Consider the following 19620-nt stretch of genomic DNA (forward strand, 5'->3'; position numbering starts at 1 on the left):
CATTGACGATGTCATATGGTGGAAATCGATATTTTGTGATATTTATCAATGATCATTCTAGGAAGACCTGGGTATACACATTGAAGTCTTTTAAACCTGTTGAGAGATAAGCAGGCAAGAAGCTGAAGTGTATCAGGACAGATAACGGTGGAGAATACACTGGGCCATTTGATGCTTTCTGCAAAGAGCATGGCATTCGACATCAAACGACACCTCCCAAGATGCCGCAACTGAATAGTTTGGCTGAGAGGATGAACAGAACTTTGATGGAGAGAGTCAGATGTTTACTCTCACATGCAAAGTTGTCTAAAAGATTTGGGGTGAAGCGTTACTCACAGCAGTTCACCATTCACTCTGTTTCCCTCTACAGTATGATACTCCAGAGAGAGTATGGTTAGGAAAGGATTTTTCCTATGATCATTTGTGGGTGTTTGGTTGCAAAGCCTTCGTGCTTATCCCGAAGGATGAACGGTCTAAGCTTGATGTTAAGACTAGACTGTGTGTATTCATTGGCTATGGCCAAGACCAATGTGGCTATAGGTTTTATGACCCAATCCAGAAGACGATTATAAGAAATCGTGATGCTATATTTGTTGAAGATCAGACTATTGAAGTTTTTGAAGCAGAGTGCCAATAGATCTGATGAAGACTCAACAGACATACAGAGAGTCCCTCCAATAGAATGCAGACAAATTGGAGATGAAGAAAATGTTCCACAAGAACAAGTGCCAGAGTTAGAAAATCCAGAAGTTCCTGATCAGAATGAACCAGATGAAGATTATGGTGTTCATGTTCAACCACCAGCACCGGAAGGTTGTCAAACATTAAGAAGATCTAGTAGAGTTTAACAACCATCTACTAGATATCCAGTCAATGAGTATGTACGAATGACTGACAGGGGAGAACCTTAAAGCTTTGAAGAAGCTATGGAAATGAACACAAGAGGAACTGGATTGAAGCCATGCAAGATGAAATGAAGTCCTTGTACGAGGATGAAACATTTGAGCTGGTGAAGTTGCCCAAATGCAAGAAAGCTTCGAAGAACAAGTGGGTGTTCAGGATCAAGCAGGAAGAACACAGCTCCCAACCATGATTCAAAGCTAGACTGATTGTGAAAGGATTCAATCAAAGAAAGGGTATTGATTTTGATCTTTTCACCACTTATGAAAATAACGTCCATTCAAATAATGCTCGAAATAGCCACCAGTTTTGAACTGGAAATCGAGCAAATGGATGGAAAGACTACCTTCCTACATGGAGATTCGGAAGAAGAAATATACATGGAGAAGTCAGAGGGTTTCATAGAAAAAGAGGATTATGTTTACAAACTGAAGAAGAGCTTGTACGGCTTGAAGCAGGCACTAAGACAGTGGTACAAGAAGTTCGAGTCTGTTATGGGGGAGCAAGGTTACAGAAAGACTATTTCAGATCACTATGTTTCTATGAAGAAATTCTCTGATGATGACTACATTATTTTTGCTCTATGTGTTTGATATGGTGACTGTTGGTCAAAATTAATAGCTTGAAGAAACAGCTAAGTAAGTCTTTTGCTATGAAAGACTTGGGACTAGCAAAGCAGATTCTTGGCATGAAGATTAGAAGGAATCAAAGAGCCAAGAAATTATGGTTGTCACAGGAGAAGTACATTGATAAAGTACTTCAAAGGTTTAGAATGGAAAACGCTAAAGCAGTTAGTTGTTCTCTTACTTATCGCTTTAAATTGAGTTCTAAACAATGCCCTTCTACGGATGGAGAGAAGGAAGAAATGGAAAAGATTCCATATGCTTCAGCAGTTGAAAGCTTGATCAATGTCATGGTTTGTACACGGCTAGATATTGCTCACTCAGTCGGAGTAGTGAGTCGGTTTCTTTCAAATCCTGAAAAGGAACATTGGGCTGCAGTAAAATGGATTTTCAAGTATCTTCAAGGTACAACCAAAATATGTTGACTGGGGATGTTATACCGATGCATATATGGCTGGGGATGTTGACTCAAGAAAGTCTACATCAAGACATCTAATCACATTTGCATGGAGAGCCGTGTCGTACCAGTCAAGAATACAGAAGTGTGTTGCTCTATCAACAACTGAGGCAAAAGGAGAAGTCTGAGCTGTGTGTCAAAGCTGTAGGAATGGAGAGTCCTACCATGTAACAGACTGATTTTTTTTAGTGTCGGTAATAGTGATTTACCGGTCTGTGAATAGTACCATCGGTCCGGAACTTGGTATTATTTTAGTCCGGAAAAATTGCTATGCATAGTTAATATTTTATTTACTATTTTTGGAGCATGTTTGCATGATTTAGGTGGGTAGAAAATATTTAATGAATATTTTTGGAGAGTTTATGTATTGAATGCATAATATTTCTAGTGTGGTATATTAAGAAATAAATGAGGAATTATTTTAGTGGAGTTAATTTAATTAATTGGTGGAGTTAAATAAGAAGTAGAAGAGAATTATTTGAGGAATATTTAGAGCCATTGGATGAGATTACTTAGGACTTGATCTTAGCCACACATTTGCATGATTTTAGGAAGTCAAATTTGACTTTGGCACTTAAAGTAAACACCACAACACTTATTTCTTTCTTCTCTTCTCCTTATCCACGCCATCTCCATCTTCTTCCTCTTTCTTTCATTTCTTCATTTTCTTACCTCCAAATTTACCACCAAACTACCTAATTAAATCATAGATTAGTACTTAATTCTTAAGAATTAAGAAGTAGAAGTTGAGTTTGGTGATTAAAACCAAAGAGAAGTGAAGTTACCATTGAAGCAAGTAAGTTGTGGTTTTTGAGTTTTGTGAATTGTTAAGTAGAATTCATGGTTTAGACATGTTATTGATGCATTAAATCATGCTCCAACTATTTCTTTTGTTAAGTTTTGCTTGTAATGTTGATTTTTCATGCTTTGAAGAGGTTGGAGAACCATCCTCAAAGGGGAAAGAGAAAGCCAAGGAGTAAGGCTTTCCAAGCTTTTTCAAGCTTGTTAATAAGGTTAGTGCAATCATAATTTCAATTGTTTAAGTTGTTTTTACATGGTTAGGGTTTTGAATATATTTTGGGAACTTTGTATGTTTTGTTGAAATTGCTGAATTTTAATGTGAGATGTGTTCTGCCGTGGGATTGGAACTCATTTTTGACCCCTTTATACTTCCCATTTGTTTCTGACTTCTTCATGAAAGTTGTAGCGCTATTTCTCAGCTTTCCAAAACATATTCTTATGTCCAATTTCAATACTTGTAGCTCAACTTATGAGTGAAATACCAAAACTGGTTCTGTTATGGTGTCTTCCCTGTATATCCGAAATGATTGTCCATTTTGACCACTCAAATGGCAAAATAACGTTTTATGTTCTTCATAAAAGTTATAGATTTACTTCTTATCTTTCCAACCCATCCTCTTGTGTCCAAATTGGAGATACATAGCTCAATTTATGGCTCAAACACCCAAACTGACTCTATTGTGTCGAGCCACATGCATTACTAAATTGAGTGCCCATTTTGACCACTATAATGATAAGATTAGGTTCTGAGTTCTTCATAAAAGTTGTTTCCCTGTGTCTTGAGAATTCTCTCGTTTTGGATTGGTTTCATTTGAGTGTTTGGTGAAGTAGGAATTCAAGAAACATTGGACTTGGTTCTGCTGAATCAGGTCTGATCTGTTGGTCTGTGTTCTGAGTTTTTGTTTGCTATCTTACTCTGTGATCTGGGCTGTGGTCCCTTCTGAACATTTGTACCATTTTGTCTTAGCTTTCTAATGAATCTGATTTTATGCAATTTGGAGACCCATAACTCAATTTATGTGTTAAAAACCCAGCAGAGGTCAAGTTTATGGAAATGCTGAAAAGTTCTTGATTTATGTACTTTTCTACTATATTAAGTATATATACATTTATAGTGTTTTGAGTAAAACTTTTGAACTGATGAGTACTAAATGAAGAGGTTTTGAGTTATAATTATTGCTTTTGTGAAAGAATGTTTTTGATTTGGGCTCTACTATGCATGATTGAAACGTGGTATGATGGGATGGATTTTCTTATTGTGAAGCTATGATCATATGCTAGGGTTATCAGCCCTTATAAATAGGCGGACGCGCTTATTGTGTGATGGGGTGGTGCTTTCATAGGCCACGGTGGTGCTTTCATAGGCCACGACTGTGTGATGGGGGTGGTGCTTTCATAGGCCACGGTGGTGCTTTCATAGGTCATGAGTATGTAATGGGGGTGGCGCTAATATAGGCCACGATCAAATCTGCTTATGTTCATTCTGCATGAGTATGAGCCTTAACGAAAAATGAAATTTTGTTGTTGCTATAAAAGAATGAAGACATATTTGTATTTATAATCTTCTCATTTCTTTCAAAGTATTTGAATTAAATGAATGCGATTTCGGTATTTATATATAGTTGAGTAATTTAAGTTTTGCCTTGGCTTTTATTGTTAATTTAATTGTTGGTTATTTAGCACCACTGAGTCTTCCACTCAGCGCGTTGATTTTTATCACGCGCAGGTTAAGAGCGGAGGGTGTTCTTAAAGACCAGAGGACAAGCATCAGAGTAGAGATCACATTTTGGGTAGGATATTTTGTAAATGGTGATTTTTGGCATATATGTAAAGATTGTATTATGGAGGTTGTATATAATAAGTTTATAATGTATTAAGAGTTATGATTATTGAAGGAAATAACATCTTATTATATTTTTGGTGTATGATGATTATATATTCCTTGAAAAGAATGTGTTTAGACTATGATGCGTATGTTGATGGATATTTAGAAGTGCTTGTGGTATGTTATGTTGAATTGGAGTTTTGGGGTTTGGAGAAAATTGGAAGTGTGTATATTTTCTTTGTGTGGCAAGTTAATTTTTAGGGGAAACTCTTGCGAAATTTTCGTAGGAATTTCCTTAAATATTATTTTCGTTAACAAAAAAAAAAAAAAAAAAAAAAAAACAAAACAAAACGTTAATTACTTGCCTCCTTATGAAAATTTAACCACTTCTAATTTGTGATCTAGCTTTAATAAGTGACATAAGACGGTGCTCTGGCACTGATTGTGGCATCCGCCGTCTGGTTCTCCGGGATTGGCCGGCGGGTGTTACATTTTGTGGTATCAGAGCATAGGTTTAGACGATTCTAGGATATATTATTTGGTATGAGAGTTTATCCGATTTGGAGTCATGATATAAGTGATTTAAGTTAAGTACATGCCATATTAGTCTGTTTTGGGAATTTCTCTCTGATGCGAACCCACTGGTCTTTGTAGGTATTTAGTGATGTCTCAGCGCCTGTCGGATGAGGAGGTGGACAGTTATGTCCCTCCAGAGGGTGCTATGTTAGAGGGCGGTAGGCCAGCCGGTGGTGATGCTGGTGGGATTTTGGGTTCTGATGCAGAGCGCGCCTCAGCTGTAGGGCAGGCTACTGCGGGTCCTGCGGGGCCTAATCAGGGTGATTTGGTACAGCAGTTGGTAGCTGCATTGAGGCAGGCTGCGGGAGCTATTCCCCAGGCTCCAGTCGCACCAGCCCCTGTTCCAGTTCATACCCCGGTAGAGAGACTGAGGAAGTATCGTGTTGAGGATTTTATGGGTCGGAGAGATGATGATCCTTCTGCAGCAGAATTTTGGCTCCAAGCTACAGAGAGGGTTTTGGACCAGATGCAGTGTACTCCTGCAGATAGATTGATTTGTGCTGTTTCCTTGCTAAAGGAAGAGGCTTACCTATGGTGGGAGTCTATGGTGAAGACAGCGAGAGCTGAGGATATTACTTGGGATTTCTTTCTCTCTGCTTTTCGGGAGAAATATGTAGGGGAGTTATACACAGATCAGAGGATAGCAGAGTTCCTTGAGCTTAGGCAGGGATGGATGACTTTCTCCGAGTATGAGCGGGAGTTTCTGCGGTTGAGTAGGTATGCTTCTAAGTTGGTCCCTACTGAGGCAGATCGGTGTAAGCGGTTTCGGAAGGGGTTACTAGATGAGTATAGGATGCACTTGACATCCCAGCCCCACACTACATTAGCTGGTTTGGTGAAGGCTGCTACAGAGCTTGAGCTTATTCGGAATGAGAGACAGGCCAGAGGTCAGAGGATCCAGCAGAGCAGTCAGTATAAGAGATTTCAAAGTGCTACGTCTGGACAGACTTCAGGGGTCCAGTCTAGTAGCAAGAGATTTAGAGGCGGACCGCAGATGGGGGCCAGACCGGGCCAGACAGTTGGTCGGGGTATAGTTCCGAGATCAGCTCCTCCGGTTTCATCTGTTGCTAGTGGTGGAGGTGCTACATGGCCAGGTCTACCGATTTGCAGTCAGTGTGGTAGGAGGCATGTTGGGGTGTGTTGGGGAACTACTATGAGAGCTTGCTATAGATGTGGATCCACTGAGCATATAATTAGGGATTGTCCTATGACTGTGACTCGTCCAGCTCACCAGGTTGGGAGGCCAGCTTCCTATGTTCAGAGAGGCAGAGGGAGAGGCCGTAGTGAGGGATATGGTACTAGGAGTGAGAGACCTGTGTCTGAGACTGTGGAGAGACCAGAGGCTAGAGCACAGGCGAGAGCTTATGCCATTAGGACCAGGGAGCAGCGGGATGCGGCGGACGTCATTGCAGGTACCTTCTCTATCTTTGACACTTTTGTACTTGCTTTGATTGATCCGGGCTCCACGCATTCATACATATGCATACATGTGGGTAGACTGGGTAGTATGCATGCTGAGACATTAGAGCACAGCGTTGAGGTTACTAGCCCTTTGGGTCAGAGTGTAGTAGTTGATCGGGTGTATAGAGATTGCCTTGTAGTCATTCATGGGTATGTATTTCCGGGTGATTTGATAGAGTTGCCTTTTCGGGAGTACGATGTGATATTGGGTATGGATTGGTTGTCTAGACATGGGGTCATTGTTGATTGTAGATGTAAGAGGATTACAGTCTAGACTTCATCTGGTGAGGAGATTGTAGTTGTGGGTGAGAGGTCGGATTACCTCTCTAACGTTATTTCTGCTTCTACTGCGAGAAGACTTATCCAGCATGGTTGTGAGGCCTACTTAGCCTGTTTACTTGTTCTAGAGTCAGAAGTTCCTAGTGTCCATGATATACCCACAGTATGTGATTTTTCGGATGTGTTTCCAGAGGAGTTGCCTGGTTTACCTCCTGAGAGAGAGGTTGAGTTTGGTATTGAGGTTATGCCTGGTACTGCACCGATATCCATTGCTCCGTATCGGATGGCGCTTGCTGAATTGAAAGAGTTAAAGATTCAGATTCAGGAGTTGCTTGATAAGGGTTTTATTCGTCCTAGTGTATCTCCATGGGGTGCTCCAGTATTGTTTGTAAAGAAGAAGGATGGCTCACTTAGGTTGTGTATTGACTACAGACAACTTAACAAAGTTACTGTGAAGAATCGATATCCATTGCCTCGGATAGATGATTTGTTTGATCAGTTGAGAGGGGCTAGTGTATTCTCGAAGATAGATCTGAGATCAGGTTATCATCAGCTAAGGGTGAAGGGATTAGATGTACCTAAGACTGCTTTCAGGACACGCTATGGTCACTATGAGTTTTTAGTGATGCCATTTGGGTTGACTAATGCTCCAGCAGTGTTTATGGACCTGATGAACCGGATCTTCCATCCTTATTTGGATCAGTTCGTGGTGGTTTTTATTGATGATATTTTGGTGTACTCTCCGACTAGAGAGGATCATGATCATCACCTACGAACAGTTCTGCAGACCTTGAGAGACCGACAGTTGTATGCCAAGCTCAGTAAGTGTGAATTTTGGTTGACTGAGATTGCTTTCTTAGGGCATGTTGTTTCTGCAGAGGGTATTCGGGTGGACCCGAAGAAGATTGAGGCAGTGCTTGATTGGAAGCCACCTACTAATGTCACAGAGATTCGCAGTTTCTTAGGTTTGGCTGGATATTACAGGAGGTTTGTCAAGGGGTTTTCTCTTATTGCAGCCCCTTTGACTAGACTTCTCCGTAAGGATGTCCGTTTTGAGTGGACTGATAGATGCCAGAGTAGCTTTGAGAAGCTTAAGGCGATGCTTACTGAGGCTCCAGTTTTGACACAGCCAGCTCCAGGCAGACCATATGATGTTTATAGTGATGCTTCGCATAATGGTTTGGGTTGTGTGCTTATGCAGGAGGGCAAGGTGATTGCTTATGCTTCCCGGCAGCTGAAGCCACATGAAAAGAACTACCCTACCCATGATTTGGAGTTAGCAGCTATTGTGTTTGCCTTGAAGATTTGGAGACATTACTTATATGGTGAGAAATGCCACTTGTATACGGATCATAAGAGCCTTAAGTATTTGCTTACACAGAGAGAGCTTAACCTGAGGCAGCGCAGATGGTTAGAGCTACTTAAGGACTATGAGTTCACTATTGATTACCACCCGGGTAGAGCTAATGTAGTGGCAGATGCACTCAGTAGAAAGGCATTAGTTGCTCTTCGTGCTATGAATGCACACTTAACTGTGACTAAAGATGGTGCTCTTGTAGCAGAGCTTATGGTGAAACCTAGCCTACTGCAGCAGATTAGAGATGCACAGCAGGGTGATGAGACTATTGCCTTGTGGAAAGGCCTAGTCAGAGAGGGTAAGAAGAAGGGATTTGAGATTAGAGAGGACTGCTTGTACTTTGAGGATCGGATTTGTGTGCCTAAAATTTCAGAGTTGAGAAAGAGTATCTTAAAGGAAGCTCATAGTAGTCCCTATGCTATGCATCCTGGCAGTAATAAGATGTATCATGATTTGAAATCACAGTATTGGTGGCCGGCGATGAAGAGGGATATCACAGATTATGTGTCGAGGTGTTTGACATGCCAGCAAGTGAAAGCAGAGCATCAGTTTCCTTCTGGTTTGTTACACCCTACTTCTATTCCAGAGTGGAAATGGGATAAAGTTACTATGGATTTTGTGACTGGATTGCCTTTAACTCCTAAAAAGAAAGATGCTATATGGGTAATAGTTGACAGGCTAACTAAGTCGGCACACTTTCTTCCTGTTAGGACTGACTTCACCATGGAGCAGTATGCAGAGCTTTATATAGATGAGATAGTGAGATTACATGGGGTTCCTTCTTCCATCATTTCAGATAGAGATCCGAGATTTACTTCTAGATTTTGGAAGAAGCTACATGAGGCTTTGGGTACTAAACTGCATTTCAGCACAGCTTTTCATCCTCAGACTGATGGTCAGTCAGAGCGGGTTATTCAGATTTTGGAGGATATGTTAAGAGCTTGTGCTATTGAGTTTGAAGGCAGTTGGGAGAAGTACATTCGACTTACTGAATTTGCCTACAATAACAGTTATCAGTCGAGCATTCAGATGGCTCCCTTCGAAGCACTATATGGCAGGAGATGTAGGACTCCACTGTGTTGGTCGGAATTGAGTGAGGGTAAGATTATAGGTCCAGATTTGATTCGAGACACAGAGGATAAGGTCAGAATTATCAGAGATAGATTGAAAACAGCTTCAGATCGTCAGAAATCTTATGCGGATTTGAAGAGGAAAGATATAGAGTATGCAGTGGGAGATAAGGTTTTCCTTAAGGTATCTCCGTGGAAAAAGATATTGAGATTTGGAAGAAAGGGTAAGCTTAGTCCTAGGTTCATTGGTCCATATGAGATCATTGAGCGTGTGGGTCCATTAGCCTATAGACTAGCTTTACCACCAGACCTGGATAGGATACATAATGTTTTCCACGTGTCTATGTTGAGGAGGTATCGGTCCGACCCATCACATGTGATACCAGTTGATTCTATTACCATAGAGCCAGATTTGACTTATGAGGAAGAACCAGTGAGGATACTTGCGAGGGAAATCAAGGAACTAAGGAATAAGAGAATTCCTTTAGTAAAGGTCCTTTGGAGAAACCATAAGACTGAGGAAGCTACATGGGAAAGTGAAGATATTATGAGACAACAGCATCCTCAGTTATTTACACCAGGTAAATTCGAGGACGAATTTCTTTTAAGGGGGGGAGAACTGTAACAGACTGATTTTTTTTAGTGTCGGTAATAGTGATTTACCGGTCTGTGAATAGTACCATCGGTCCGGAACTTGGTATTATTTTAGTCCGGAAAAATTACTATGCATAGTTAATATTTTATTTACTATTTTTGGAGCATGTTTGCATGATTTAGGTGGGTAGAAAATATTTAATGAATATTTTTGGAGAGTTTATGTATTGAATGCATAATATTTCTAGTGTGGTATATTAAGAAATAAATGAGGAATTATTTTAGTGGAGTTAATTTAATTAATTGGTGGAGTTAAATAAGAAGTAGAAGAGAATTATTTGAGGAATATTTAGAGCCATTGGATGAGATTACTTAGGACTTGATCTTAGCCACACATTTGCATGATTTTAGGAAGTCAAATTTGACTTTGGCACTTAAAGTAAACACCACAACACTTATTTCTTTCTTCTCTTCTCCTTATCCACGCCATCTCCATCTTCTTCCTCTTTCTTTCATTTCTTCATTTTCTTACCTCCAAATTTACCACCAAACTACCTAATTAAATCATAGATTAGTACTTAATTCTTAAGAATTAAGAAGTAGAAGTTGAGTTTGGTGATTAAAACCAAAGAGAAGTGAAGTTACCATTGAAGCAAGTAAGTTGTGGTTTTTGAGTTTTGTGAATTGTTAAGTAGAATTCATGGTTTAGACATGTTATTGATGCATTAAATCATGCTCCAACTATTTTTTTTGTTAAGTTTTGCTTGTAATGTTGATTTTTCATGCTTTGAAGAGGTTGGAGAACCATCCTCAAAGGGGAAAGAGAAAGCCAAGGAGTAAGGCTTTCCAAGCTTTTTCAAGCTTGTTAATAAGGTTAGTGCAATCATAATTTCACTTGTTTAAGTTGTTTTTACATGGTTAGGGTTTTGAATATATTTTGGGAACTTTGTATGTTTTGTTGAAATTGCTGAATTTTAATGTGAGATGTGTTCTGCCGTGGGATTGGAACTCATTTTTGACCCCTTTATACTTCCCATTTGTTTCTGACTTCTTCATGAAAGTTGTAGCTCTATTTCTCAGCTTTCCAAAACATATTCTTATGTCCAATTTCAATACTTGTAGCTCAACTTATGAGTGAAATACCAAAACTGGTTTTGTTATGGTGTCTTCCCTGTATATCCGAAATGATTGTCCATTTTGACCACTCAAATGGCAAAATAACGTTTTATGTTCTTCATAAAAGTTATAGATTTACTTCTTATCTTTCCAACCCATCCTCTTTTGTCCAAATTGAAGATACATAGCTCAATTTATGGCTCAAACACCCAAACTGACTCTGTTGTGTCGAGCCACATGCATTACTAAATTGAGTGCCCATTTTGACCACTATAATGATAAGATTAGGTTCTGAGTTCTTCATAAAAGTTGTTTCCCTATGTCTTGAGAATTCTCTCGTTTTGGATTGGTTTCATTTGAGTGTTTGGTGAAGTAGGAATTCAAGAAACATTGGACTTGGTTCTGCTGAATCAGGTCTGATCTGTTGGTCTGTGTTCTGAGCTTTTGTTTGCTATCTTACTCTGTGATCTGGGCTGTGGTCCCTTCTGAACATTTGTACCATTTTGTCTTAGCTTTCTAATGAATCTGATTTCATGCAATTTGGAGACCCATAACTCAATTTATGTGTTAAAAACCCAGCAGAGGTCAAGTTTATGGAAATGCTGAAAAGTTCTTGATTTATGTACTTTTCTACTATATTAAGTATATATACATTTATAGTGTTTTGAGTAAAACTTTTGAACTGATGAGTACTAAATGAAGAGGTTTTGAGTTATAATTATTGCTTTTGTGAAAGAATGTTTTTGATTTGGGCTCTACTATGCATGATTGAAACGTGGTATGATGAGATGGATTTTCTTATTGTGAAGCTATGATCATATGCTAGGGTTATCAGCCCTTATAAATAGGCGGACGCGCTTATTGTGTGATGGGGTGGTGCTTTCATAGGCCACGGTGGTGCTTTCATAGGCCACGACTGTGTGATGGGGGTGGTGCTTTCATAGGCCACGGTGGTGCTTTCATAGGTCATGAGTATGTAATGGGGGTGGCGCTAATATAGGCCACGATCAAATCTGCTTATGTTCATTCTGCATGAGTATGAGCCTTAACGAAAAATGAAATTTTGTTGTTGCTATAAAAGAATGAAGACATATTTGTATTTATAATCTTCTCATTTCTTTCAAAGTATTTGAATTAAATGAATGCGATTTCGGTATTTATATATAGTTGAGTAATTTAAGTTTTGCCTTGGCTTTTATTGTTAATTTAATTGTTGGTTATTTAGCACCACTGAGTCTTCCACTCAACGCGTTGATTTTTATCACGCGCAGGTTAAGAGCGGAGGGTGTTCTTAAAGACCAGAGGACAAGCATCAGAGTAGAGATCACATTTTGGGTAGGATATTTTGTAAATGGTGATTTTTGGCATATATGTAAAGATTGTATTATGGAGGTTGTATATAATAAGTTTATAATGTATTAAGAGTTATGATTATTGAAGGAAATAACATCTTATTATATTTTTGGTGTATGATGATTATATATTCCTTGAAAAGAATGTGTTTAGACTATGATGCGTACGTTGATGGATATTTAGAAGTGCTTGTGGTATGTTATGTTGAATTGGAGTTTTGGGGTTTGGAGAAAATTGGAAGTGTGTATATTTTCTTTGTGTGGCAAGTTAATTTTTAGGGGAAACTCTTGCGAAATTTTCGTAGGAATTTCCTTAAATATTATTTTCGTTAACAAAAAAAAAAAAGAAAAAAAAAAAAAAACAAAACAAAACGTTAATTACTTGCCTCCTTATGAAAATTTAACCACTTCTAATTTGTGATCTAGCTTTAATAAGTGACATAAGACGGTGCTCCGGCACTGATTGTGGCATCCGCCGTCTGGTTCTCCGGGATTGGCCGGCGGGTGTTACATACCATGTCGTCGGGAGGGGGAGAATTCTTGTGGGGTCCCTCCGACATGTGGGACCCACACACATTTTGAAAAAAAAAAAAGAAAAAAACAAACACGTTTTGTTTTGGCAGTCAAAGAAGGCTGCAGAAGAAAGAAAAAAAAGGAAAAGTGGACGCGTGATTAACGCATCCATTCGGTGGACGCGTTAATGACGCGTCCCCTTCTCCAATTTATAGGAGAAGGTTTTCCCTCATCAACTCACAGCAGAAAAGAAGAAACAAAAAATGTAGAGAGAGTTATCTAGTTTTAGGAAATTATTATGGGGTGTTTTTGGAAAACACTTTGAGTGCCACTATTTTTGTATTACTCTCTTTGTGTACCTACTATTTTTTAATAGTGGAAGAATGATTCGGAGTTTGTCCCGTGGACGTAGCCCTAAACAGTTGAGAGTGAACCATGTGAATTTCTCTGTGTCTCATTTCTATTTTTCTGTTACGTTAATTTTCTCTTAATTGGTTGAAAAGGCCCAATGAGTGGTATCAGAGCTGAGGCAAGTGATACCTGATGCCCAACAGTGAGCAAATATATCATTACCAAGAAGGGATATTGGTATTAGGAGAATATATATATAAAATAGGTTATTTAATTCTAAAAATAAATAATATTTATTAGTAAATAGTAATATGTTTTTTAATTGAAATAATAAATAACAAATTTCGTAAAGTTTTAAACGAAATTATATATAAAAAATTAAAATTATATATTATTAATTGGATATTCGGTTTGGTTTTAATTGGTTTCGGGTCCGGTGTGATTGCAGTTCGGTTTTAGTTAGGTTCCAAAAAAGGGCATAACTAAATTTTTGTTCCATTTCCGCTTCCAGTTCTTAAAAATGGATGTTTGTCCGTTTTGATTCGGTTCGATTGCACTGTTCGGTGCGGACCATATTGGTTTCAGACGGCCACTTTTGATTTGTTGTGTCGAGTATTACATCCTGACAGATCCCACCAACCCTATATATAGATTACTCAAAAAAGACCAAGTTACATATCGTCACTGGTTAATGTCCAATTAGGTCAAGTAAGGGATATTGTCTCCTATACATCTCGAAGGACGTAGAAGTAGAACAAACCCTATATATTGATTACCCAAACCAACCGTCATTATCAAGGATGGTACCAGGTGGGGGACACAGGGAAAATGATTTGCATCTACCAGAACTCAGATAAAAACTTTGGTAAACGAACCGGTTCCAAACTCCTTTACAAATTATCAGTTACTGACTGAAACCGTCCCAATTCGATTTTAATGACCATTTGTAAACTCAATCAAGTTTATAAACCCGTTTAGAATTCAAATTATTTTTTATTTTTATTTTTATTAAAATAAAAATCAAATCAAAACTGTACAATTATTATGAAATATAAGAAATAGATAGTATATATAGAAATGGAATAGATAAGATAAAATAGAAGGAGATTTATTTCTTATATTAGGATCTTAGCCACATAATCGAAAAGATTAAAGAACTATTATAGGATACAAAGTATAATCCAAAAGACGTAACTTTACACATTAAATGGTATAACCCTTCGTCCTAAAAGATGTAACCCTTTATTTTAAAAGATATAACTTTTGGAGGAGGTAAATAATTTCTTTAATAAATGTAATGGACATCAATTATATTATATAGTTTTATAACGATTATTTATTTTGACTTGATAAAAAATATAATATAAATATTAAATAATTATAGCGTTAATTATAAATTAAAGAGTGCATATGTAATTTTTTTTAAAATAATAATTATTTTGAATATTATTGAATATTTAATAAATGAGGAGTGGGTAGCGAGTACTCGCGTCCCTAGAACCTAAACCGAACCCAAATCAGCCACGGCTTTAAAAAATACGACATAAACCCGTTTATTTATTATTTGAACCCATTAAATCCAGATATGATTGGATCGAAATAACATCGGGTTACAAGGCCATCCATAGTCATTAACTCAATGAACACGTGATGAAGACAAGAGAGGCCCCATCAAATGCAGGCACATAAGATGAAGGGCATACTCGTAGTTGTCACCTCATTTTATGATGCAAAGATAAATGATAAATTTGTTTGTTGTTTAAATTATTATAGGACTAAATCAAATGAAAACGGAGAACGTCAATTCCTGAAAATTGTGCAGTGTCTTCCAAGTAGGAGCAGGATGCAAGAGCTATGGCTTCCGAGAGGCTTCTTGGAAAATATTAATATGGTGACACGCTTGTTAAGAGTAACTGCATATATGACAAGTATCTTTTCATCGGGTTGAATTTTAAATTTAATCCTAAATTTTGTCACTGTATTGTGTTTCGATTGTTTCCTTCTAGGCAGCCTGTTCTTCAACCAGGTGATATTGTTGAGGACAATGCAACGTTGGTGGCTGCAGAGGGAAGCGGTCTAATGCCGGTTGTTAGGCACTTCTAGGATGGCTTCTACTACATGTTGTATATGGCCGGACTTTCTTTTAATAAAGGAAATGATGTAATGCATATGTATAAATTAACAGCGCATTACAGAACGCTTCTCAATGTAGAAATAATACCGTTGACTCAGTTGTTTTTTTATTATAAAAAAACGTTTTTGTCGGGCTTATACTTTGCAAGAATTCTGCAAATAAACTTTTGTTCTAGACTTACTAATCTGTAAATTTTATTCAATTACAGATTACCATTTGAAGACATGCAAGATGATCGCATTGAGGAAGCGGTTGAGACTGAACCAGTATATAAAAGCTTAAGGAACTGGTTGACACTGAACTAGATGACCAATCTGCCGATGTAGTTGACATTGACTTAATAGAGATAAGCAATGAAATTAAAGTTGTGGTACCTCTACTCCAAATACGGCACAAATCCCAATATTCCTATTTGATTATTAATTGCTAATAACTAACCGAGTCTCTCGAAACAAATTAATTGACCCATGCACATTTATAAACATTCTATATAAATAGAGTTAAAATAGTTTCAATTCGCAGGGTGATGATGAAAACATGATCAATAATAGGGTGATTGAGGGAGATGATTATGGTATATCGGACGACATTCTTGCAGGATGTATAAGATAGGGGCGTTTTGAAGTGTGCAACAGGTGCTTTTTATTTTTAAAACAATGGAGTTATTTTGACTTATAAATAGTCGAAAGTCATATCATATATGCAAATGTGTGATCGCATCATCGGATTTTTATGATAACCATTTGAGTCGTTGCAGTGTACGGATGGTTGAATGTGGACTGTACCGCCGACAAGAGCTGAGTTTAAAAAAAAAAAATATTAGGCGAAAGGGAGAGATTTTGAGTACCGTAAGAATGTTATCTTATCCGATGACGACTGTGAAATAGCTTGACCATGTCATATGACTAACATTTAAAAATAAAATAAGAAAAATCTTTCATATCAATGTCATATCTGCTTATACAAATGTCCAAGTTTGTTTACAGGTGATAGATTGTGCTTCTACTATAATATCTCGTGAAGAATGGAGAACAAACGGAACCACCATCCTTGCATATTCAATTGTGATTTCGTGTTGTGGTTTATTCATGTGAAGTGTGTTTTAGTAGACGTAACAAAAATAATGAATTTTGAAATATGTTGTTATAACTCGCAGATTGGAATTATAGGCCTAACTTCGACAGAAATGGATATGCAGAAAAGAGGGTTTCATGCAGTGCGAGGGTGTTTGAAGAGTATTTATTTAGATTGTGCGCAAGGGTTCAAAATGCACAAGTTTAGTATGGTTATTATCCCTGCCATCCACAACCACCACTGGTTTGCATTTGGACTGTTATTGAGAGAGCGCACGATTGTTTTTCTTGATTCCATGAACAGTTTGATGAATCCATTCACAAAGGCATTTTCCAATTGCTGGTAATATTAATGTTTAATATATGTTGTAATTGACATTAAAGTAAAGCTAATCTTCTAAAGTTCATTTGATATGACCTATACGTACGTTACTACAACTTACTTGTGCAAGCACCTTTTGCGTTTGATGCATTATTATATATGGCGACTGTGATATGTTGGATGGGCTGCAATCTTGGCGAATTATTGACAACAATATCAGGAAGCAAGGCGATATGTATGCAATTGCCTATCCATTATACAATTAACGTTTGTTTACCAATTCCTATGGTTATATATATATATATATATATATGCATTTGCACTTCGAGATCTTTACCATTATTGTGAGCAATGGAGATCGTCCTTCTGCATTATATAACTTATTTATGGGCCAATTTTAGAGAGAGATGGCTACTTCGCATGGCATTTTCTTCTTTAGTATGATATATTCCTCGCCAAGTCTATGCATAGAACCATTCAATCCAAATCCATTGCTCAACAATTTAACTCAAACTATGACGTCTCTCTCCAAAAGTGAATTCAAATTAGGTGGTACTGTACCCTGAAGCACTGCCATTTTCTCTTGATTGACAGTCGTGTTGGTCTCACCTGGCATGCATCTCCTACATTATAGTAACCATATCCTTCTAACTGGAACCATGTTCTGATTAGTTATCATAAGTCTTAACTAGTACTAAGTATTAAATATCCATCAATCCATTAAATGTAGATGGAGTTGCGGGATTTTTTTGATTATGGTTATGGATTCGTGGGATGGTGAAGCTGACAAAGAAACACTGAATTTCAAAGTGAGTAAAAAATTGTCTATGAATATCGTGGTTTCCTTTTTTCATGTCTCTTTCTTCCCTTTTTGTTTTTTATTCCCATGATGAATTTTCCTTTTCATAAATGACAAGGACATGTTATTGAACTCCGTAAGTGCCCGTGTGGTCATTTGATTAATTCGGAGCGACTTCAACTGAGTTCGGGATATTATATTGCCAGCGATTACAGGGAAGTGAAATCTTGATCTGGAAAAAAAACCAAGAGCTTAACATTTTAATCCATGTTTTGAACAAAGTATGTTTAGGTTGATTAGGTAAGCATTGAACATTTAAGTGCTAGAAATTTTTTGGCCCACTATTGAATGTTGATGCGCATGCAAAACTGTAAATATATATAACTTATCTGTAGCAAAAAAACTACTGTTTAAATTTTGATCCATGATATTATGATATGATCCAAACATAAGATTATGGGTAATATGTTAATAAGTCATTTTTTAACTACAGTTGTGTTTACGCATATAAGATAGTGGACGATACCTTCACTCTAACTCACTGGAAAATATTTCAACTGCATTAACAATTCCAACCCCTATCTATGCCAATTCGTATGAGTGAAATACCAATTAGTTGTGTGGATACAAGACTTAGACTAGTAAGATGCGTTTAAAAATGTGGGGCCATTCGGCTAGAGCGAACAGTATCTTTGTGATTCTGATGTGGATGTGAGTTGGTTGAATCTTACCGACATGTGAAGATGCATCTTGGGATTTGAACAAATTCGATGCGTTTTGGGCTTTGAACAAATCCGTGTGGGCCTGTGTTGATTCGGCTCAAGGCAGATAATATCTTGCTATGTTTAGGCCTACCACACAGGGTTATATTCAATATTTATATTGAACTCATGCAGTAATACCTCCAGATCGACCACGTATATATTGAAATAGTTATATTCGATCGTACAATAATTCGATCTGCAAATTTATTGAAATATTGATATTAAACAAGTGAGACAAAATATTATATATATGTGTGTTATGCAAAAACCATTTTAATAATTCCACTCAATTGTTAACAGTGTTACTGACTAAAAATAACTATCAAATCCGTCTCTTTGGACGGCGCAGTCGACCAAACTCACAACATCTTCAGACGGCCTAGTAGACCAAATTCACAACGTCAATTACTTCTAAATATTATATACACATGTGGCCATTTTAATAATTCCACTCAATTGTTAACAGTGTTATTGAAAAAAAATAACTATCGAAGCCCTCTCTTTAGACGGCCCAGTGGACCAAACACAAAACATTAATTTATTCTTGTCCAATACCGAAATCATTATCAATCTTTTTCGTGCTGATATGGGCCATCTCAGATCGAAATAATTTAAAGCCCATCATTTAGTTACCAATCCAGTTACAACTTTGGCCATATATTTGCTTTAATGTATTTTCAGTTCTAAGATCAAAACTCAGAATTTAAATGTGGGCCTTCGCGGATGGTGAACTGGTTTAATGCCCATAAACAGAAAGTTCAACATCGCTTACTCATGTGCTTGCCCAAAGATATGCATGGATACAATTTTTTTCTCAGAACCAGTATCACGCTTCCTTTTTCATTCTTTAAAGGTCAAATGTTGCTCCTAATCAAAAGATTCAAATGCAGATTAATTGAACAACTAGATTTCAAGCTAAATTGCAACTCAGACGGTCATTTCAACATGAAACTTTAGCAAGGCATTGACTAGAGGACAATAGCAAATCATCATATTGTACTGGGAAAATTTTAACTCAGTTACAATATAATTGTAGCATTCTTGGCTTCTCCATCTAGATTTAAGCCACAGACGGGCAGATTACATTGACTAAAATTTACAGACGCAAATACATATACCAAAAAACATGCCAACTAAAAAGCCATCTATGAAACTTAAGTACTTTCCCTCCTTGCATTTTTACAATTGTAGATTCAACCCTTGCTTCTGCTTCAGCTTCATCACAATCGGTATTATCAATGGTTGATATTGGA

General features: G+C 37.5%; 2 long non-coding RNA genes across 2 annotated transcripts; both read left to right on the forward strand.

The window, feature by feature from the left end:
* The first annotated feature begins 2289 nt into the window (after positions 1-2289).
* Positions 2290-4801, forward strand: LOC149494585 (uncharacterized). Its single transcript, XR_016321845.1, has 3 exons — positions 2290-2776; positions 2914-2993; positions 4508-4801. It is a non-coding gene; the product is annotated as an uncharacterized LOC149494585 (long non-coding RNA).
* Positions 4802-10087: 5286 nt separating this feature from the next.
* On the forward strand, positions 10088-12494 carry LOC149494586 (uncharacterized). Its single transcript, XR_016321853.1, has 3 exons — positions 10088-10599; positions 10737-10816; positions 12331-12494. It is a non-coding gene; the product is annotated as an uncharacterized LOC149494586 (long non-coding RNA).
* Positions 12495-19620: the final 7126 nt, after the last annotated feature.

This window comes from Jatropha curcas, chromosome 7, assembly GCF_041381405.1.
Source record: "Jatropha curcas cultivar XTBG-Jc1 chromosome 7, XTBG_Jcur_1.0, whole genome shotgun sequence".
NCBI classification, from domain to species: Eukaryota; Viridiplantae; Streptophyta; class Magnoliopsida; order Malpighiales; family Euphorbiaceae; genus Jatropha; species Jatropha curcas.